Source organism: Bos grunniens, chromosome 10 (assembly GCF_055505025.1).
Source record: "Bos grunniens cultivar Pamir isolate PY7600 chromosome 10, Bosgru_T2T1.0, whole genome shotgun sequence".
Classification (NCBI taxonomy): Eukaryota; Metazoa; Chordata; class Mammalia; order Artiodactyla; family Bovidae; genus Bos; species Bos grunniens.
The window spans coordinates 646,785-670,206 of record NC_141174.1 but is presented as its reverse complement, the minus strand read 5'-3'; the positions used below and the strand labels follow the sequence as shown (position 1 = coordinate 670,206).

The 23,422-nt window shown below is 48.5% G+C and overlaps 1 protein-coding gene across 1 annotated transcript in view; it reads left to right on the top strand.

The window, feature by feature from the left end:
• GOLM2 (golgi membrane protein 2) overlaps positions 1-23,422 on the top strand; it is a 152,053-nt gene that overhangs the window by 18,977 nt on the left and 109,654 nt on the right. The gene's annotated exons all lie outside the window — the stretch shown is intronic.

Here is a 23,422-nt window from a genome sequence, read left to right as displayed (position 1 = left end):
GTAGTAGAACCACTTCTTTCTTGGTTGTTCCAACAGAAGGGCAGGAATGGCTCTGACTGGGGCTGGCTTGCGACCTCTACTAATGCCTGTAATTAGCTGCTGAGGCCAGAGAAGTAGAAATACTCTAATTAGCTGGCCTGAGTCACAGTTAATTGTGTGAGCCTGAGGCCCACAGTTGATGTGACTGGTGATGCCACAGGAATGACAGCCCCTCCAAGATGGGGGAAAGGTAGTTTCTGAAAGGCAGAAAGTTCTGGGGAGACAAAAATCAGTGTTGAGGGGCAGGTCTCTGCACAGGCTCTTGATTTGCATTTCCCTGTTAGTCAGGACCTCGAAGCCTGCCTCGCCTCTGCCTTCAGCCTCAGGGGATTCAGCCCTGTTCTCATTTTGACCCGTTCTCAGCCATCATGGAGAAGCTTTTTATTCTTTCTTTTGCTTTTTTAAAAATTGTGCAATATATCACACATACACATAACCCGTAAGGTCGGCTTAAGAACAGAAAAAGAAACACCTGCATCCCCACCACGGAAGGTAAGCCGTAGAACGGTGTCAGTTTCTTAGAAACCTCTAAACGCGCCTCCCCGGTCACGTGTCCTTCTATCAGAGGGAAACTACCGAGTTCTGTGTTCATCATCCCAAGCTTTTCTTTAGAGTTTTTCTGCAAACACACACACACACACACACACGTGTGCACGTGTGCACACAAACACGCTTAAATCTCTAAGCAGTGTAGTGTTTGATTTGGCAGAATACAGATACCTATTTTTAATGCTATATTTAAGAATATAATATACATTCTTCTGTGACTTCTTCCATTCAACATTGTGCTTTTGAGAGTCACTTCTGTTGGTGTGAGCAGCTGCAGTTCTCTCTTCGCTGCTGTATAGCCGTCCAGTATATCGTTAGCCCATGTTGCATGCATTCACTCTCCTCTTCAGAGTACACACCTGACTGGAACCTACGTTCAGACGTGCTCGCGTCTACTCTGCTCCAGGAGTATTATACTGGACACTCTAATCACCTTCGAAAGCCACTGTAACCGTCCACACTCCCACCGGCAGCTGATGATAGTGTTTTGGTTGATCTCGTTCTTGTCAGCTTTAATTTTTGTCATTCCAGTAGGTATGGTCTGTGTCTCATTACAGTTATAATTTGCATTTGTTTGATAACTATTGAAGAATCTCCTCATGTTTACAGACCTGTTTTTTTACCTCTACTATGAAATACCTGTGTAGGTCTTTCCCTCTATTTTCTAATGAGCTGTTGGTATTTTCCTGTTGATTCATAAGAACTACTTATATAGTCTGGATTGTAACCCTGTATTAGTTTTTTTTTTTTTTTAATAAGGATCATCTGCTTTTTCAAAAATTGATTTATTTTTACCTGTGCTAGGTCTTCATTGGTGCACCCAGGCTTTCTCTAGTTGCGGTGAGCAGGCTTCTCGTTGCGGGAGCTTCTCTCATTGCAGAGAACGGGCTCTAGGCGTGCAGGCTTCAGAAGTCGCATCTCACGGGCTCAGTCGGTGTGGCCCACAGGCTTAGTCGCTCCTCGGCAGGTGTGATCTTCCCAAACCAGGGATCAGACCCGTGTCCCCGGCATTGGCTGTGGGATTCTCACCTACTGTACCACCAGGGAAGTCCCATAACGTAGTTTTCATATGTTCAGATATTTATTTGCAATTTGGGATTGTCTTTGCATTTACGGTGACTTTTCAATAGAAGTTCTTAATTCATGTCAAATGTACCTCGTCAAAGAAAATTTTCCCAACTTGAGGTCACAAAAATAATTATTTTTTATGTGTTCTAAAAATTTTCTCATTTTATTCTTTATATATACTATTTAATTTTTCATGTTTAAGCGTTTAATCTACCTCGATTGGATTCGTATGAATGATTGACCTCCATTTTTATCCTCCCCTCACTTCCTGCAGCGTCCTCTGTCAGATAGCGAGCTCTAATATGAGTGTTTCCTCGCTGAACTGAACTCGTGTTTCCTCTAATCCATTGCAGATCAGTATTTTTGTAGATATAGTAAAAATTACTTACTTAAAGATAAAATTGAAAATATGCATAAAATGACGGCCTCAGTTATTTATTATTAGATTCAATAGGCATAAACTCACGTTGCAAAATTGTTACGAAAGTTTCTAAATGCTTGCTGTCCACTTCTGTACTGATCGTGGGCCCAAGACAAGGAATTCAGAAATGGTAACCGGTGTACAGATCACATGTGAGTCCTGCTAATCTGAGGGCTTCCCCCGTGGCTCATCGGTAAAGAATTCACCTGCGATTCAGGAGACACAGGAGACGTAGATTCGTTAGGAAGATCCCCTAGAGAAGGAAATGGCAACCCGGTCCAGCATTCTTGCCTGGAGAATCCCATGGACAGAGGAGCCTGGCAGGTACAGTCCACGGGGTTACAAAGAGTCAGACGTGACTGAGCGCGCACGCACATGCACACGCACACGCACACACACATACTGTCTGTACTACCCCACTGATAAGTTTGCTTATTCCTGCTCACTATCACTCAATCTTTTTTATTGTGGGAAAATATACATAAAATTTACCATCTTAACTATGTTTAAGAGTACACTTCAGTGGCATTAAGTACATTCACACTGTTGCATAACCATCGCCACCATCCATCTCCAGAACTTTTTCAGCATCCCAAATTGAAACCCTGTCCTTTTAAGATAATAACACCTCATTCTTCTCTCCCTCTAGACCCTGCTGACAACCATTCTACTTTCTTTTTTTAAGTGTCTATCATGTATTTAGCTATGTCGGGTCTCAGTTGTGCTATGTGGCATCTTTCATCTCCGTTGCAGCATGCAGGTTTATTTTTTAGTCGCGGCGTGTGGCTTCTTTTTAGTCAGCACGCAGAATCTGTAGCTGTGGCATGTGGTGTCTAGTTCCCTGACCCAGGGGTTCAACCTGGGCCCTCTTCATTGGGAGCACAGATTCTTAGCCACCTGACCATCAGGGAAATCCCCCCAGCATTCTACTTCTGCCTTTACAGATTGGACTGTGCCAGGTACTTCATTTAAGTGGCATCACATCGTATTTGTCCTTTTGTGTCTGGCTTATTGCACTTAGCATAATGTCTTCAAGGTTCATTTATGTTGCACACCTTTATGTGATCACTGACCTAGAGCCAGACATCCTGGAATGTGAAGTCAAGTGGGCCTTAGAAAGCATCACTACGAACAAAGCTAGTGGAGGTGATGGAATTCCAGTTGAGCTATTTCAAATCCTGAAAGATGATGCTGTGAAAGTGCTACACTCAATATGCCAGCAAATTTGGAAAACTCAGCAGTGGCCACAGGACTGGAAAAGGTCAGTTTTCATTCCAATCCCAAAGAAAGGCAATGCCAAAGAATGCTCAAACTACCGCACAATTGTACTCATCTCACACGCTAGGAAAGTAATGCTCAAAATTCTCCAAGCCAAGCTTCAGCAGTATGTGAACCGTGAACTTCCTGATGTTCAAGCTGGCTTTAGAAAAGGCAGAGGAACCAGAGATCAAATTGCCAACATCTGCTGGATCATAGAAAAAGCAAGAGAGTTCCAGAAAAACATCTATTTCTGCTTTATTGACTATGCCAAAGCCTTTGACTGTGTAGATCACAATAAACTGTGGAAAATTCTGAAAGATATGGGAATACCAGACCACCTGATTTGCCTCTTGAGAAATTTGTATGCAGGTCAGGAAGCAACAGTTAGAACTGGACATGGAACAACAGACTGGTTCCAAATAGGAGAAGGAGTACGTCAAGGCTGTATATTGTCACCCTGTTTATTTAACTTATATGCAGAGTACATCATGAGAAACGCTGGACTGGAAGAAACTCAAGCTGGAATCAAGATTGCCGGGAGAAATATCAATAACCTCAGATATGCAGATGACACCACCCTTATGGCAGAAAGTGAAGAGGAACTCAAAAGCCTCTTGATGAAAGTGAAAGTGGAGAATGAAAAAGTTGGCTTAAAGCTCAACATTTAGAAAACGAAGATCATGGCATCCGGTCCCATCACTTCATGGGAAATAGATGGGGAAACAGTGTCAGACTTTATTTTTCTGGGCTCCAAAATCACTACAGATGGTGACTGCAGCCATGAAATTAAAAGACGCTTACTCCTTGGAAGGAAAGTTATGACCAACCTAGACAGCATATTAAAAAGCAGAGATGTGACTTTGCCAACAAAGGTCCGTCTAGTCAAGGCTATGGTTTTTCCAGTGGTCATGTATGGATGTGAGAGTTGGACTGTGAAGAAGGCTGAGTGCCGAAGAATTGATGCTTTTGAACTGTGGTGTTGGAGAAGACTCTTGAGAGTCCCTTGGACTGCAAGGAGATCCAACCAGTCCATTCTGAAGATCAGTCCTGGGATTTCTTTGGAAGGAGTGATGCTAAAGCTGAAACTCCAGTAGTTTGGCCACCTCATGCGAAGAGTTGACTCATTGGCAAAGACTCTGATGCTGGGAGGGATTGGGGGCAAGAGGAGAAGGGGACGACAGAGGATGAGATGGCTGGGTGGCATCACTGACTCGATGGACGTGAGTCTGAGTGAACTCCAGGAGATGGTGATGGACAGAGAGGCCTGGCATGCTGCGATTCATGGGGTCGCAAAGAGTCGGACATGACTGAGCGACTGATCTGATCTGATGGATGTGAGAGGTGGATCATAAAGAAGGCTGAGCACCGAAGAATTGATGCTTTCAAATTGTGCTGGAGAAGACTCTTGGGAGTCCCTTGGACTGCAAGATCAAGTCAATCAATCCTAAAATAAGTCAATCCTGAATATTCTTTGGAAGGACTGATGCTGAAGCTGAAGCTCCAATACTTTGGCCACATGATGCAAAGAGCCAACTCATTTGAAAAGACCCTGATGCTGGGAAAGATTGAAGGCAGGAGGAGAAGGGGACGACAGAGGATGAGATGGTTGGATGGCATCACTGACTCAGTGGACATGAGTTTGAGTGAGCTGTGGGAGATGGTGAAGGACAGGCAAGCCTGGGGTGCTGCAGACCAAGGGGTTGCAGAGTTGGACACCACTTAGGGACTGAACGAAAACATCAATTGACAGACGTTTGGTTTGCTTCCACCTTTTGGCTATTGTGGATAAAGCTGCTGTAAACATGCATCCACAAGTATCTGTTTGAGTTTCTGCTTTTCATTCTTTTGGGGTATATGTTCAGTAGTTCAATGTCTGATTTTTTGAGAAACTTTTATACTATTTTAACAGAAGTTACACCATTTTACATTCCCACCAGCAAGGAACATAGGTTCCAGTTTCTCCATGTCTTTGTCAATGCTTGTTATATGTCTGGTGTTTTATTTTTCCTTTAAAACAAAAATAGCCATCCTACTAGGTATGAAGTGTTGTCTCACTGTGGTTTTATTTGCATTGCTGTAGTGATCAGTGATATTGGGTATCTTTTCATGTACTTACCGACCATTTGTGTATCTTCTTTGAGGAAATGTCCATTCAAGTCATTTGCCCATTTTCTAATTGGACTTTTTGTTTTTTGTTGTTGTTGGGTTTGGGGAGTTTGTCCAATCTTAGTTACTATGGTAATAGAATATGTTTTGATATCTGGGAAAGGAAATGTCCCCTGACACACACACACACACACACACACACATGCACACATGTGCGTGTGTCTGTTGTTCTTCTTTAAATGTGACTTGGCGTTTCTTGGATCTTTGCTCTTCCAAATAATCAGCTTGTTGAGTTCCTTTTAAAAAATCTTGTTAGGAGTCTGATTGGAATTGCCTAGAATATATACTTCAGTTTGGAGAGAAATGATGTATTCACAGGATCAAATCTTCCTGTCATGAACATTTGTTTATCTTTTTTTAAAAACCTGCAGTAAAGTTTTTCTCTAGAAAAGGCTTTCACACGTTTGGTTGGATTACTGCTGGATATCTGATATTTGTTCATGCTATTATGGGCTTCCCTGGTAGCTCAGCTGGTAAAGAATCTGCCTACAATGCAGGGGACCCCAGTTTGATCCCTGGGTAAGAAAGTTCCCCTGGAGAAGGGATGGGCTATCCACTCCAGTATTCTTGGGCTTCCTTGGTGGCTCAGACGGTAAAGAATCTGTCTCCAATGCGGGGAGACCTGGGGTCAATCCCTGGGTAAGGAAGAATCCGCCTGAGATTCAGGAGACACAAGTTCATTAGGAAGATCTTCTGGAGGAGGGGATGGCAACCCACTCCAGTATTCTTGCCTGGAGAATCCCCATGGACAGAGGAGCCTGGCGGGCTACAGTCCATGGGTCACACAGAGTTGGACACGACTGAGCGACTAAGCACAGCACAAGCATGCTATTATAGGGGTTATCTTTTAAAATTATGTTTTTAGCAGTTACTGGTGAATAGAAATACAATTTACTTTTCACAGTGGTTTTTGTATTAATACCTAGAAAATTTCTTGAATTCTCTAATTTTAATAATTTTATTTCCAAATAATGTTGGGTTTTCCATGCTGACAATCACATGATCTGCAAGTTTTTTCCCTTCCTGTCCAATCCTTACACATTTTCATTTGCTTGCTTTTTCTTGTTTTGCTACACAGGCTGGTATAATGTAGTGTTAATGGGACCTCTAGAGTCTTGTCTCAGCTCTTAAAGGGAGTGCTTTCAACATTTCACCGTTAGGTATGATGTAAGTTTTTTGTCCTTCTTGTCTTTTCTTGCTAGATGTTCTTTATCAAGTTCTAGTTTAAAGTAACTGAGTTCTTAAAATTTTTAATGGATGATAAATACTATTTTTTCCTAATTTTATTGAGGTATTAAGTGTTTTGCCTTCAATCTGGTAATATGATGAATTCTATTAACCACTTTTCTAATACTAAACCAGCCTTACGCTCCTGGCATAACCCTAACTCGGTCATGACATATTAACTACTTAGGCACACTGCTGGGTTCAGTTTGCTGATGCTCTGTTTGGGGTTCTGGCATCTGTATTCGTAAGTCAGACTAGCCTGTCACTTTCCTGGGCTGTGTTGTCCTTGTTTTGTTTTGGTCCTGAGGGTTTCTTTGACCCTGATAAACTTAGTCTCCTGACTAGGTAAGTATAGTAGATTGGTGACTTCTGCTAATGTGGGACACATCAGCAGCATGTGAGGATTTGCATTTTGATGGACCATGATTTTGAATTATGTTCAGACCACGTGCTGAGGAGCCAGCTCCTGAGCAGGCTGGATGAGGGCTCAGCAGACTTTTCTGTACAGGATGACAGTGAATACCGTGGGCGTTGGGCACCACATACGTCTCTGTATTAGTCCTGGTTCTCCAGAGAAACGCAGCCAACGGGGTATCTGTACGCGTGTATGTGGTGGCTTAGTCGCTCAGCAGTGTCCGACTCTTGCGACCCCATGGACTGGAGCCTGCCCGACTTCTCTGTCCATGGGATTCTCCAGGCAAGAACACTGGAGCAGGCTGCCATTTCCTTCTCCACGGGGGAAAAACACACGCTTTGACACGTGGAATTGCCTTGTGGGATTATGGAGGCGACACGTGGAATTGCCTTGTGGGATTATGGGGGCGACACGTGGAATTGCCTTGTGGGATTATGGAGGCGACACGTGGAATTGCCTTGTGGGATTATGGGGGCGACACGTGGAATTGCCTTGTGGGATTATGGGGCGGAGCAGCACCAGTCTGCTATCAGTTAGCCGGAGACCCAGCAAAGCTGGTGGTGTGGTTCCAGCCCGTCTGCAGGCTTGAGAACCAGGAACACTGATGGGTGGGTCCTCGCCAGAGGCCAGGAGAAGGCCGCAGCCCCAGCTCAGGCAGCCGGGCAGAGAGCAGAGCCTGCCTGCCTCTGCCTGTCCGCTCTGTTCAGGCCGTCAGGGGGTTGGGGAAGGCAGCCTGCTTCACTGGTCTGTCAGTTCAAACACTAATCTCATCTGGAAACGCCCTCACAGGCACACCCAGAAGTAATGTCTAACCCACCGTCTCGGTACTGTGCGCCAAGTTGATGCATAAAATTAACTATCACTTTGTTATTATTTCCCCTCCCCTCCTTCTTTTTAACAACGTTTAAAAATATAAACGTTGGGAGATGTTGGGAAAGACTGAAGGCAACAGGAGAAGGGGGTGACACAGGATGAGATGGTTGGATGGCATCACAGAGTCAAAGGACATGAGTTTGAGTGGACCCCGGGAGTTGGTGATGGACAGGGAGGCCTGGTGAGCTGCAGTCCATGGGGTTGCAAAGAGTGGGACATGACTGAGTGACTGAACTGAACTGAACCGAAAACTACGAAAACCGTTCTTAACTCACAGGCTATACCAAAATATTTGCCAGCCCTTGGTTTATACTATCTCCTAATATCTACATTGCAATTAAGTTTGTTGTTTTCTACAATAAAGCCATGCTTGTGTGACTGCCTAAAGTAAATAATCTATGAAAACCAGGAGTCAGATAGACAGCCAGCACCCGCAGGGCTAATATACACTCACTCAGCATGTGATCAATATGCTGATTGCAATTGCTGATGCTATCAGATGCTAGACTGCATCTACCGGACTTAGTATCTTTCGAAATTAGTACCAGCCTGGACATGCCGAGTAAATGCCCCTGACTTGTAAACACCGAAATTCTAATGGCTACAGAGTTCGTCTCTGGCTCTCTTTTGCTGCCCCCTCCTGGCTGTCCCGTTGTCGAGGCTCAGAGGAGAGTCCTGGTGGCAACCTCACGGCTCATAATAAACACCGTCAGGTCTGGTTGCTGATCTGTAGACTTTTCAAAACTTGTATCGATAGAAAACACAAGCAGAGACCCTCACACTGGTTGTGATGTAAGTTTATCATTTTTCACAGGGTCCTAAGACTTTTTGAAGAGTTATCACAGTGAATATTTCCTATCCTATATGCCAATTATTGCTAAATATGTGTTATTTCATTTCACCCTTACAACAACCACATGAGCTCCATGTCCTCTGACTGTCGTGCACTCCCTTTGTACAGGCGAGGAAACTAAGATCCAGCGAGGCTGACTACTCTGCCCAAGGTGCACAGTCAGTAGGCGGTAGAGCTGGAGCTCAGAGTTAGTCCGTATATCTGAGTCCAAAACCCATGTTCTTAACTGCTACCTAAGGTTCTCAGTAGTCACGTATAGATGTGAGAGTTGGACCATAAAGAAGGCTGAGCTCTGAAGAATTGTTTTTGAACTGGGGTGCTGGGGAAGACTCTTGAGCATCCCTTGGGTAGCAAGGAGATTAAACCAGTCAATCCTAAAGGAAAGCAACCCTGAATATTCTTTGGAAGAGCTGATTGACACTAAAGCTCCAATACTTTGGCCACCTGATGCAAGGAACCGACTCACTGGAAAAGACCCTGATTTTGGGAAAGGTTGAAGGCGGGAGGAGAAGGGAGCAACAGAGGAAGAGATGGCTGGATGGCATCACTGACCCGATGGATACGAGTGTGAGTGAACTCCAGGAGTTGGTGATGGGCAGGGAGGCCTGGCGTGCTGCAGCTCATGGGTCACAAAGAGTCAGACACGACCTAGCGACTGAACGACAGCAAGGGTTCTCGGTCTTTCATAGTGAGCCTAATTCAGAGGAAAACTATGGAGCCAGACATTTGCATGCACTCCAGGGTACTGATACTGGTGTCCCAAACATCTGCACTTTGAGAGCACTGCCTCCCATAAATAGGAACTGAACTGCTTCCAGTGGAGGATCTAACTATTCAACACGAGAAGTGGCATTCTTGGGTAAATAGAAATGCTGGCCTACCCGTGTTCTTTGGGTAAAAGAGCAGATGAGAAGAGGGGATAAAATGGAAAGGAATCTCTTCCTGCCCCTCAGCTAAGCCCCAGAGAAATGCTGCTCCCTCAGGTTTACCTAGAGAGGTGTAAGTTACCTGTGCTGAGTGGACACTGGCTATGTGATGACATGCCACATCGAAGGGGAGCTTGGCTGCTCGAAGAATGACTGCACGTCTTCATTGAAAATGTGTACCGAGCCTCCCAGCAAACCCCCTTTCCTTTCTTTAATGAGGCAGATCTGGAACTGTTTGTGGCTCACTAGGCAGAAGCCAAGGAAAACGCCTTTGTTATAATCTAACCACAGTGAATCGCAGGGGAACCAAGCAGCCTGGGCTACAACCATTCCTGGGCGTGCTCTGGCTTTCTAGCAGCAAATCTATGTTTGGCAAAGAATGGGATGGAAACTTCCCCCCAACACCCCTGGAGGCCAGTGTTCTCTTGAATTTCTTTATCTCTTTGGCTCCTGGGTGGGGTTGGCCACCGTCCTCAGAGCTGGGGTTGGGGTGGGGTGGGGCAGGTGGCTGAAAGTGCTCAGCAGGAAGAAACATAATAGGGAAAAAGCAAAACTATGCCAACCATTGTGCTGGGTGTGTGATGTGATTTAATCTTCCAGCAACTCAGAGAGATGTTGGGGTTATATCTTCATTTGACAAGTGACAAAACAGAACCCAAAAACTCAAAGTAACTTGCCTAACACCACTCAGATCACAAGAAGTAGAACCAGGGGTCGACGCCAGAGTCCTTGGCCTTCCCGCCTTGCTCTCTGCCCCTGTCGGGGACCTGCCCTCTGTGTCTGTCCCTCGGAATAGAGACTCTATTCCAATTCTAACAGGCTGCACTCACAGGCCTTGGCCAAAGGCCACTTGCCTGTGGGTCCAAGAATAACGTAAATACAATGAACCATTTTTTTTAAATGCGATTACATATGTCAAGCCCTTAGCTCGGTGCCCAGTGCTTTTTAAAGTACTCAGCAGACCTCCGGGTATTGTCAGGCCCCTGGGCCCAGTGTGTTCCGGGCTGCAGGAGGCTCCCTGACCGTTTGGTAACAAACACGTTGCAAGTGTTACAACGGAAGGAAAAATAGCCTTGGACTTAAGAGATTGTTAATCCAACTGGGGTACTGAAGAATTGACTGTTTAGAAAAAGAACCCAGAACTTATTAATAGTTTATAGACCATACAGAGTTGAATCATTTCTGGTCCTGCTCTCATTATCCATTACTGAATGTGTTGCCTCGGAGAAAATGATTTCACACCTTTTTGGACCTCAGCTTCCTCTTTGGAAAAGTGGAAACACTACCAGTCTCAAAGGATTTTATAGTTAGGGGCATATACATGATCACTACTTCATGAACAGTGCACAGGGGCTGGAGACAAAGGATGAACTAGAATTAGGTGAACTTCCTCCAAGACCTAACTTTGGAATTGAGCTCTAATGAGGTGAAGGGTCTGAAACTAGTAGAGAGGAAGTAATGTTCCAGGAATTTGTTTTTTAATCCTCACGTTATAGGAAATCCAACTGAAACTGGTTTAAACACAAATGAAATCGATTGACTCGGGAAACTAAGACGCTGGGAGGCAGGGCCGACGGGGGAGGCTCCCGGCGCCGCGGCAGCAGAGCGCCTGGCCTGCTTTCCGTAGCTACTCTCGGTGTCAGCTGCACCCACAGGCTGGCTCCCACCCCACTTACTTAAAATGCACAGTTGAATACTTGATCTGCTGTACCTTTTCCTCCTCACTAGGGTATGGCTGACAAATAAAAACTGCTCATCTGTAGGCTGTACCTATGGGCTTCCCTAAGGGCTCAGATGGTAGAGGGAGATTTGGGTTCAATCCCTGTTTGGGAAGATCCCCTGGAGGAGGGCATGGCTACCCACTCCAGTCTTCTTGCCTGGAGAATCCCATGGACAGAAGAGCCTGACGGGCTACAGTCCATGAGGTCGCAAAGAGTCGGACACGACTGAGTGACTAAGCACGTAGGCTGTCCTCTCAGGCCAGCTTTGCTTATGACAGGTGACCGGAGGCACAGTCCGTGTCGCATCCATAGCCCTGAGGACCTTCTCTTCCTCAGGAAGTGCCCCAGGAGCCGTTCTGATTGGACCAAGCTGGGTCACATGAACATGGAAGATGGGATTATGAGACTGGCTTAGCTTAGGTCACATGTTCCCTCCACCTTTGAGGAGGGACCCTTCCTTGGAAGCACATGACTCCCCAGTGGGAGCTCCTGGGTGCTCTTGACGGGAGTTTGTCAGGGAGATGCCACAGTGCTGGGAAACTGCTTTTGGGTGGAGGAAGCTGTGGATGAGAGTGAGGCCCCAGGCCTGTTGGGGGAAACAGGGTTGTCCAGGGGGAGCTGCGAGGACTGGAGCCTTTGGAGGCAAAGCCCCCCGGGGGACTGCGGGGGGCTGTGCCAGCCTGTGGGCCCGGCCTAACTGCAGCGCACACCAGCAAGTTCAGGGAGTGGGCCCTTCCTTCCGTGATAAAGGCTAATCCCTTTCTCATCAACCAGTAGTGACTCCTGAAAACGTTCAGTGTGGAGATTAGACAAGCAGGGAGCCCCCTGTGTGTGACTCTGGGTAGGAGGCCCATTCTCCTTCAGTGCCTCCGAATCCTCGGGGACAGGAGGCTGCACCCCACTGGCAGGCGGGGGCGGGAGCGAAGCGGAGGCCGGACCTGAGTCGCTGCGTTGGGGGTGGCAGTGGGGAGCCTGGAGGGCCCCCGCCCTACAAACAGCGCACCTCACTGGAATTTTCTCCAGCTCCGGAGAAGTCCGCTGTCCGGGGTCAGCAGTCCCCAGGGTGACGACCTTACCGCGTGGGGACGCCTGTTTCGGAGCAGGAGCCTGCTCTCAGCTACACTGGCTGTGCCCGCGGACACCGCGGGAGTCAGGAGGCTGGGCGGCTGGTGAACCGGGCTCCGCTTGCGCCCCCGCTACCCCCGACCCCGGACCGAGAGCGGGGGCGGGGCTGAGCATCCCTGTCCCGAGGCCGGTGTGGTCCCCCTCGTCACACCCCGCCCTCCGGCAGCTAGGAGGGCTCTGCTCTGCCCTCGGCAATTCCTCGATGGGTCAAGCCAGAGCCAGAGTGAGAGCCGAGGGCAGAGCTTGCCCCCGGCGCCTTCTCACCCCACGCTACAGACGAGGACATTGACCTCTGGGAGGGTGCCCATGGATCTCACCTGGCTGGCAGGTGACTGAGTTGGAATCTAAACTCAGGTTCTGTCTGAATCCAGAGACTGGAATAAATGCTGGGCTGTGAAGGGGCTTCTCAGGTGGCGCTAGTGGTGAAGAGCTGGCCGGCGGATGCAGGAGACATAATAGATACGGGTCGATCCCTGGGCGGGGGAGATCCCCTGGAGGAGGGCCCAGCAACACACTCCAGTGTTCTCGCCTGGAGAATCCCATGGACAGAGGAGCCTGGCGGGCTACAGTCCACTGGGTGGTAAAGCGCTGGGCACGACTGAAGCGACTTAGACGAGGGGTGACCTTGAATTAGGGAAGATCTTCCGCGGAGCTCTGTGGCCTTGTGGGTCCCTCCCCAAAGAGAATGCCAGGAGAGTGCCCGACCCCTGTTGTGGGAGTGAACACAGTCCTTTCCTGGCTCACCCGTGTGAACTGGAGCGCCTCCCCGCTCCCCTTCCCCCCCCCCGCCCCCCAAGACCTGAACAAGCCCCAGAGGACTCCTTTCCTGGGTGGGCTCCCTCCTCCCCAGGGATTTCACATCTGCAGCGAGTAGAGAGCAAACTTCCTGGAGCCTCGGGACACATTACCCCCAAGACGACGCAGATGCCGACAGCAAGCCTTTTATCTTTTAAAGGCCACATCCAGCGCGGAAACTGGGAAGCGAAAGATCCACTTAGGTACCATAGCAGCTGTGGGAGAAGGGGACTGCAGGGAGGTGACTCCCTGCTTTCCTGTATGTTCTGTTTTTAGCCTGTTTTTCAGATCGAGTAGGTGCCATGGTGACAGGTTCCATAGCACACCCCACAGCGTTCCCATGGAAACACCGCCGTTGCCCTCTGTGTTCTTGTGGCAGCTCAGGGCAGGACCCTGAAGGACAGCTTCTGCCCGCCACCCTTGTGGCCAAGGGTTAGACTCTGCGTTAGGGTGGCCCTGGGAGGCTTCCAGCATTCTCCCCATGATTGTCTGGGCTCTGGCTGCACGCCGCCCTTCAGGGGTGCCCAGGGGCCTCCCTCTGAGTCGACCCAGGGACTTCTAATGGAGCCCTGGCTTTCATCTGGGCCAGCTGTGTGCACTCAGTTACTCAGTTGTGTCCGACTCTTTGCAAACCCATGGATTGTAGCCCACCAGACTCCTCTGTCCAAGGGATTCTCTGGGCAAGAGTACTGGAGTGGGTTGCCATTTCCTGCTCCAGGGGATCTTCCTGACACAGGGATGGAACCCATGCGTCCTGCATTGGCAGGCAGATTCTTTACCAACTTTGCCACCTGGGAAGCACTCTGGGCTGATCAGTCAGCTCGGTCCAGTCCCTCAGTCATGTGGGACTCTTTGGGACCCCATGGACTGCAGCACAGCAGGCTTCCCTGTCCACCAACTCCTGGAGCCAGTCGTGGCTTCTAAACTATACTCTGGGCCAATAGTGATCTCTAAAGTAACACCGCCAAGGCTCCAGTGCCCACTGACGGGACGGGGAACAGTGCCTGGTTTTATGCAATGGTAATAAAGAGCTTTTACAACTGGGATCGAATCCCAGACATTTGGTGGCCAGGGATACCCGGAAAATGAAACCTCAGAGGATCTCAACAGGAAAGCAGAGCAGGGAGGGAGTACTGCCGTCACAGGTCGTGCCTTCAGCCCGTGAACCCTCCCCCGGGCAGCTCAGACGTAGGCCCAGGCTCGGCTTCTCTGGATGCGCTGAAACGCCCTTTGAAACATCTGGTTGAGCCATCCCATAGCGTCCTCTGACCACCTCGGCATCGCTGTCTGTGAAGCACTTGCCAGTTTGCTTCAGTCATGTCCAACTCTTTGCAACCCCATGGACTGTAACCCACCAGGTTCCTCTGTCCATGGGGTTCTCCAGGCGAGAGTACTGGGGAAGGTTGCATCCCCTTCTCCAGGGGATCTTCCCGATCCAAGGGTCTAACCCCAGTCTCTGGCTTCTGCATTGCAGACGCTTCTTCACCACCGAGCCACAGGGGAAGCCCATCGCTGTCTACAGATGCATGTAAATGATCCTTTGGAACCCAGCTTGTTCTTGTTTGGAGTTAGATCAGTTATGTGTCTTCTGAAATATAGCCCATATGTACACATGCCCTTTAAACCAAACTGTCTTATATTAGACCTGGCATAAGAGGATTAAGTTTAAAGGACAAATGTTATATTTGTCGCGGCGTGTTTACTTTGCAGTAGGGCTCTTTTATATGTTTGTTCCCATGCATTTACACTGTCAGATGGCATACATCCTTCAGGGCAGCATGAGTATAATTCTGGACTAAAGTATACTTCTGAGACGCGTCATTCTAAGTAATGACCAATTCAAGTTAATTTTACTCTCAATTAAAGAAACACACACATACTCTTAACAAAGGAATTTAGAAAAATTGATAGTCATACCACCATCAACTCACGAATTACTGCCTAGGTAGTTACAGATTATGAAAATCATCACACTGGGGGACTTCCTGGTTGTCCAGCGATTGAGACTCTGTGCTCGCAAAGCAGGGAGCACAGGTTCAATCTCTGGTCAGGGAACTAAGATCCCACATGCCATGTGGGGTGGCCAAACAAAACGAGGAGAAAATCATAGCATCGGAAGGCTCTAAAGCAGTCTGTCCTGGCACATCTGGGGCTTGACGTGAAGAGGCTGAGCCCCAGTGAATCAAAAAGCTTGGCTGTTTAGCTCAGCATATCTTCTACGGATGCAGGCAGAGGGTCAGGTCATTATCACTCGGCCAGTCCTTTCCTAAGCAGTGGACATGCATGGAGCCTCTGCTCTTCCAGCTAGCAAGTGGTGACCTTGAAAGAAGCTTGTAGGTCATGCATTGGTGGAGCTGTGTGGTGAAAGTGTAGCCAGACATTAAAGCAACTTCCTGGTTTATCCCTAGGACTCACCTGTGAAATCGTGTGACTCCACACTCGCTGTTCGTAGCATCACGCGTGTAAACTGCCTCTGGACCCCTGTGTCGTGTTTAGTGGCTACAGGAACTTGGTGTGACCGTGCACGGCAGAATCTTTGAACTAAATCAGCAAACACGCTCGTTCTAGTTTTTCAGGCCAAGCAAACTAGGAAACAGACGGGCTTGCCTTTCTCACCCACAGCACTGCCATTCCTTGGAGTTCTGCCCCTGGGTTGGATTGCTGTATTTGGCTTAGTAACTACAAGAAGGTTTGCTTTGGAGAACAAGGCTTCAAATCTTCTAAAACTCTCTAAGGATGGACATTCACAGTCAGGTTTGGCAGAAGAGTTCTCCCAGATTCTCACAGAGTCATAAAGTTAATGTTTGGCCGTGTGAGACGAACACAGAAACCCTCCTTTCTGAGACAAGATTCCTCCTCTGGTATTGGAGCAGGAAGCCTGAGCTCGAGACTATTTGATATTTAATTCAAGACATGCTAAGTGCTCGTGCCACTTTTCCCACCGGCAGTTTGAAACTAAACATTTAAAGTGAATGTAACTTAACAATTGGTTTCCTTTTTTAATTTAGAATTTTTATTGTGGGAAAATATATGTATAACACAAAACTTCCCATCTTATCCAGCTGTAAGTGTGCAGTTCAGTGGCAGTGCGCACACACCCACATTGCACAACCATCCCCAGCACCCCCTCCAGGTCTTCTTCATCCCTGTCTTAAAATCCGTCCCCATTAAGCACTAATTCCCCATTCCCCCGTACCCCTACCTCTGTGTTACCAGCCAGAGCTCTTGGCCTTCCTCAGTCAATAGAAATTGACTATGTGGAAAAAGTGGAAACAATAGCAGATTTTATATTCGAGAGCTGCAGAATCACTGCCGATGGTGACTGAAGTCATGAAATAAAAAGACGCTTCTTGGGAGAAAAGCTATGATAAATCTAGATAGCATGTTAAAAAGCAGAGATATCACTTCGCCAATAAAGCTCTGTCTAGTCAAGGCTATGGTTTTTCCAGTGGTCATGTATAGATGTGAGAGTTGGACTATAAAGAAAGCTGAGCACCAAAGAATTGATGCTTTTGAGCTGTGGTGTTGGAGAAGACTCTTGAGAGTTCCTTGGACTGCAAGGACATCCAACCAGTCCATCCTAAAGGAGATCAGTCCTGGATCTTCATTGGAAGAACTGATGCTGAAGCTGAAACTCCAGTCCTTTGGTCACCTGATGCGAAGAGCTGACTCACTGGAAAAGACCCTGATGCTAGGAGAGATTGAAGGCAGAAGAGAAGGGGACAACAGAGGATGAGATGGCTGGATGGCATCACCGACTCAATGGGCATGAGTTTGCATAAACTCCGGGAGTTGGTGATGGACAGGACTGAGCGACTGAGCTGACTGAACTGAAAAGGTGAAGGTAATGGAGAAAACGGCAACCTCCTTCTAAAGGCCCCATTCTGACCTGTGCACATTGCTGTGTTTGTTTATTTTGGCCGTGTCGGGTCTTCATTGCGGCGTGTGGCCTTTCTCTAGTTGTGGAGAGCAGGGGCTCCTCTCTGGCTGTACGGGCTTCTCACTGCAGTGGCTTCTCTGGTTGCAGAGCACAGGCGCTGGGCACATGGGCTTCAGTAACTGCGACTGGTGACTGTAGGGTGTGTGGGTTTCAGCAGTCGTGTGAAGGGGCTTAGTTGCTCCATAGCATGTGTAATCTTCCCAGACAGGGGATAGAACCCGTGTCCCCAGGATTGGCAGGCAGATTCTTAGCTACTGAGCCACAAGGGAAGTCCCACATTTTAATGGAAATTGGTATTTAGAATCCAAGATCTAGACAGTAGATGTGCTCATTCCTATGGAGATGTTCTAACCCTCCGATGCCACGTGCCAGGCTACCATTCCTCAGCCCTCTGAGGAGTCCGCCCCTTATCCTGGTCAGCTGGTGACAGCACGGGTCAGGCCACCCTCCCTGTGTAAGTCCTCCTTGTCCCTGGGGCTCTGACCCCGCTTTGGGCCTCCATGGCCTCCTGCCCTCCAGCCCCACCGTGAACGCCCACCTCTCTGCTCCACCTGATGCCTTTGGCACTGAATCGTTTAGGAGGAAGAAGTAAAAGGGAGCACTACAGACTTTGGGTCAAAGTATTGATACTTGTTGTTATTAACAGTCCTTTGCATATTGGGTGTACTCGTATCTGCCCTATCAGACAGTACTAATTGCGACTGCCAGCATTTCCCCAATCTTTTGTCTCTGCTATTGTAATGAAAAATTTTTATGAAATATTTATACAGCTAGGATGCTTCTTCCTTATGGCAACATCTATTTTGCAAATTTGCAGTTGTATTTAAGCAACTCTCTTGGCAAACACTGAGCAACTCCCACCTCAGGAATTAATGAGTGAAGACAAGGCCTATTTGTCCCATGCCTTCATTATCAAGATATAGGACTCTAGGGAAGTCCCTCAGGGGAGAGCTCCCGAAACCAGAAATGTAGTTTTGTAATACTGTGAAGTGCCTATTCTGTGAATAACGAGGTCTTCTTGACTAGCCTGTGGACATCAAGGAAATGGGGTGTCTTCCACTGTGTCTGTACCCCTCAAGGTCAGGCCCTAAATACAATCTGTGTGTATGTGATGCTCCCTGAGCTTGTTGGCTGACAGAGCTGTGACAACATCGTCATGGTAGCAGTTACAAAATCTGATGGATGCCTTTTGGGTGTATCCTCCCTATCTTCTCTTTGGCTGTGCTGGGACTCTGTTATGGCAAACAGGCCTCTAGTTTCAGCAAGAGCCTTCTCCAGCTGGGGTGCACCAGCTCCAGAGCGCAGGCTCAGTAACTGCAGCGTTTGGGCTTAGGTGCCCCGCGGCATGTGGGATCTTAGTTCCCTGACCAGGGATTGAACCGGTGTCCCCTGCATTGGAAGGCAGATTCTTAACGACTGGACCGCGCAGGAAGGGTTTATCCTCCTTGAACTTCGTGGCCGCAAATCGCTCCTTGAAGTGCTCGCCTGACCGGCTGCTGAGCTGCATGGTTTGTCTCCTGCCTCCCTGGCTGCGCTGTCTCGGTGGCCCTGTGCGTCCTGTGCGCTCTGCCGGCGCCGCCTCCACGACAGTGATCCCCTACTGGGTGCAGACGGCGTGCCAGGCCCTGCTGCTGGCACTGGAGACACAGCGAGGAGAGAAGCAGACCCAGAGGCCTGGCCTGGCAGAACTGAAGGGACAGAGAAAGCCTCTCCTGTGTGCGCGATCCCTCGCCCTTCACAGGAGCAGCCTCCTCGGAGCACGGGAGGCACACGGAGTGTTAAGCATTCTCTCTCCTGCAAGGTTCTCTTCTGGGAGGGAGACTTTCTCGATGCTCCTCTCTGACCTGGCGGCCTCTCTCGTCTGCCTGCTTCCAACTTTGCCGCCCTGTAGGTCATGTGCTGCCTGCAGTCAGCACCGTCTTCGTAAAGGGCCTTTGTGGGTTCCCGTTGCTCTGGGGATGAACCCAGATCCCTTCCCGAGCCGGCCTCTGCTTGCCCTCCCCACTCCCAGCTCCCCGTCCCTTGCATCACACACTCTGACCCGGAAGCTCGTTCCCTCCGCAGGCCTGCCTGCCTTTGCTCAGCTGTGCCCTGGCCTGGGGCACCCTTCTTCCCACCTTCTGCTACTGAGACCCGACTCTGCCTTTAGACTCAGCGTTTTTCCTCCTCCACCTGCAGTCCTATGGCCCAGGAGTCCTCAGCACGTGGGGAGATAGTTACCTATTTATTTTTCTGTCTCTCCCTGGGAGACAGACACAATGATAATTATGTGTTTAATATCTGCCTCCAGGGATGGTAAACCCTCTGTGCGCGTGGGCTGGGGCTATCTCATTGCCACCGTATCTGTAGCACGCTGGGCTGGGCAGGGAGTAATAAACACACAGGATGCGGGCACGGTGAGCCCAGCCAGGAATTGTTCTAAGAACCTCACAAGTGTCAGCTAATTTCATCCTCACCACAACTCAGAGAGGAACAAACTGTTATTAGTCCCTGTTTACAGATGAGAAAATAGGCACAGAGGGTTAGTGATCCCCCTTAAGAGTAGAGGCGGGCTCAGCATCCAGACGGTCAACCCCGAACAGTGCTCTGGGCCACAGTGCCTGTTGCTGGGCCCTGGGCTCCCAGCAGGCGCTCAGTGAGTGACAGCTGATGGTGTGCACACTCCCAGGCATACATGCCTTTCACGTAGAAGTAAGATCTCTTTTACTCACCTCTGTGTACTCAGCATACCCCACTGGTTGGGACTAAATCAGTATTTCCTGAATGAATGAAAAAAATAAATGACCCAAACACTCAGAAGTATAAGGAATAACATATTTTATCATAATGACCTCATTCTACCTTCCTAACATATGTTTAAATTTAAATTTCATTTTCTATTACATAATACGTGTTGTGCTAGTCAAGGTTGCAGAGCCCTTATTCCACCAGGACCACCTCATGGCACAACTCCAGAGGGCGCCATTCACAAACACTTTTGTGGCAGCCACTGATCCTGCTCAGGCCCCCATGCACCCAATTTCCCTCTCTGCAGCCACCGCTGATACCAAAGGTCTCCATCCTTCCAGAGCTGGTCTCCATCCTTCCAGAGCTGGTCTCCGTGCATTTGAACTGACCCATTGTATGGGTGTTATTCAACGTGGAATTCTTCATCTTGCCTTGTTCATTTTACAGCTTTGGGAGATTGTTTCATTGTGTATAGAGTTCAGTTCAGTTCAGTCGCTCAGTTGTGTCCGACTCTTTGCGACCCCATGAACCGCAGTACGCCAGACCTCCCTGTCCATCACCAACTCCCGGAGTCCACCCGGACCCATGTCCATTATATCGGTGATGCCATCCAACCATCTCATCCTCTGTTGTCCCCTTCTCCTCCTGCCCTCAATCTTTCCTAGCATCAGGGTCTTTTCACATGAGTTAGCTCTCCACATCAGGTGGCCAAAGTATTGGAGTTTCAGCTTCAACATCAGTAGGCTCATTCTTTTTCTTGTTGCATATTATCTATGCTTGGTATGGATGTATCCCTCTGTTTAACCAGTCCTCCATGTATTTAATCATCCTCTCTTGTGTCCAAATTGTTTTATTACAAACAGTGCTGCCACATGCCGTTATTATCCCATCCACTTTTTAAACACATCTGAAGGTTATATTGCAGAATTGGATTGCTTGGGTAAAGCAGAGAAATGATTTTCTAACAGTAGAATTTCAGTCATCTGTGATAGGCATGGATGAGACATATTTGTACTGGGGCTTTGAGTATGTCAGATTCTGCTAGGAATTGATTGTCCATCTTCCTGCCCAATGTATTCCATGCTGGGGAATGATATTTGTGGATTTGATGGTTTGTTATTCATTAAAGAGAAACGAGAGCTCTCACAGAAAGTCACAAAAAGATGGCTTCTTGGAGCCTGACCATGGCTCACTGGTTGGGTCCCATCCTGCCTCATTTCTAGAGTAAGACCTTGCTAGGCAGCAGAGCGCCTGGACCACTCAGCAGTGAGTTCACCGCAGGTCCCGAGAAGCCTGAGTTCAGGGACAAGTCCACAAAGAAACATGCTTAAACTCTGACCCGAGTCACCTTGTGGGGAAGAGGGAGAAGGTCATTGCTGTTCCTGAGTCTCTGAGGATGTGACTCCTATAAACACCACGGGATAGATGACGGACAGGTATATGAGTGGATGGATGGGAGGTGGACATAGATGCATAGATACAGATAGCAGATATTGATCAGGTAGGCATGCACTTAGACTTGCTTTTGAATTCGTGCACTGCCGCTTCCTATTTATGGGGCTTTAGGTAACTTCTTTGATTGCTCTGAGCCCGTTTCCTTGTTTGTAGTGGGACTATCTTCTCTGTGAGGCAGCACCAACGGTCATAAACCCGTGAGGGTGGCTGGCCTGGCACAGAGCCCGGCCCACACTGGTCTCCTCTGTGCGATTGTAGCTGCTATTATTTATTTTATGACTGGACGGTCTCTGGATGGTATTTGAGGGCATCTCTTTGGCAGCAGTTGATGGGCATGTACTTCATGCTCTGTTTGGCCCCTGCTTCTGAAGGAATGAACCTGCAGGGTGTGGTTCTTGGCCTCCTCTCCCTCCCAGCGTGCTTGGCCTGTGGCATTCATGTGCTCGGCACGCTCCCAGCATGCATTGCACAGGGCAGGATTTCTAACTGCACTCATCTGTGTCCAGGCTAGGAAAGTAATGTTATTATAGGAATTACCCAGATCCACTGAAATCTATGTTAAAACAATAAATTTAAAAAAAAGGAAAGGCAGTGACCCTCAGATTTGGGTCTCCTGGCTACAATTTATTTGCAAAACAATATTGAGCTTGCACCTGCTGCCTTATAGACCAATGATGGGGGTGAAGGCTAACAGACACTTGTGGGGTGTCTCATTCCGTTGGGTTTGGGTAAACACCATTCGCTCTCCAGATGTGAAGTGAGGTCGGTTATCACAGGGATCCGGCCACTGTTCCCACATGATTACTGAATGGTTCTCTCTTGTAAGAGGACACTTTGCTGAGTGCCTGGCTGAGGTGCTAACCACCCCCCCGACAGGGACCTCAGGGAACCACAGACGTCAGGGCCTTAGCTGGTACGTTGGCTGCTTGGCTAAGAGGTCAGGCCTGCCAGGTCCAGGCGGGCTCTCTCAGTCCAGCAGGCAAATACAGGCTTGACCTGCCAAAGCAGCTGCATTAAGCCCCTGTGTCTTTAACCAGGGTGTGAAGATCAACCTCACCTGACCCTCCCAGCACCCAACCCCAGCCCACAGGGACCGACTGTTCTCTCCTCTGTGTGCTCACAGCATGTTGTTCCTGCAGCTGTTAAAGCACCTGCTGTAAGCTTAAATACATCTCTACATCACTTTGCCAACAAAGGTCCATCCAGTCAAGGCTATGGTTTTCCCAGTAGTCGTGGACGGATGTGAGAGCTGGACCATGAAGACGGGTGCTGCTGCTGCTGCGGAGTCGCGTCAGTCGTGTCCGACTCTGTGCGACCCCACAGACGGCAGCCAGCAGGCTCCCCGTCCCTGGGATTCTCCAGGAAGAACACCGGAGTGGGCTGCCATTTCCTTCTCCAGTGCATGAAAGTGAAAAGTGAAAGTGAAAGTCATGCCCGACTCTTAGCGACCCCATGGACTGCAGCCCACCAGGCTCCCCCGTCCCTGGGATTTTCCAGGCAAGAGTACTGCAGTGGGGTGCCATTGCCTTCTCCAATGCAGGGTGAGCACTGAACAATTGATGCTTTTGAACTGTGGTGCTGGAGACTCTTGAGAGTCCCTTGGACTGCAAGGAGATCCAACCAGCCAATTCTAAAGGAAATCAACCCTGAATATTCTTTGGAAGGACTGGTGCTGAAGCTGAAGCTCCAATACTTTGGCCACATGATGCAAAGAGCCAACTCATTTGAAAAGACCCTGATGCTGGGAAAGATTGAAGGCAGGAGGAGAAGGGGATGACAGAGGATGAGATGGTTGGATGGCATCACCGACTCAATGGACATGAGTTTGAGTAAACTCTGGGAGTTAGTGATGGACAGGAAGG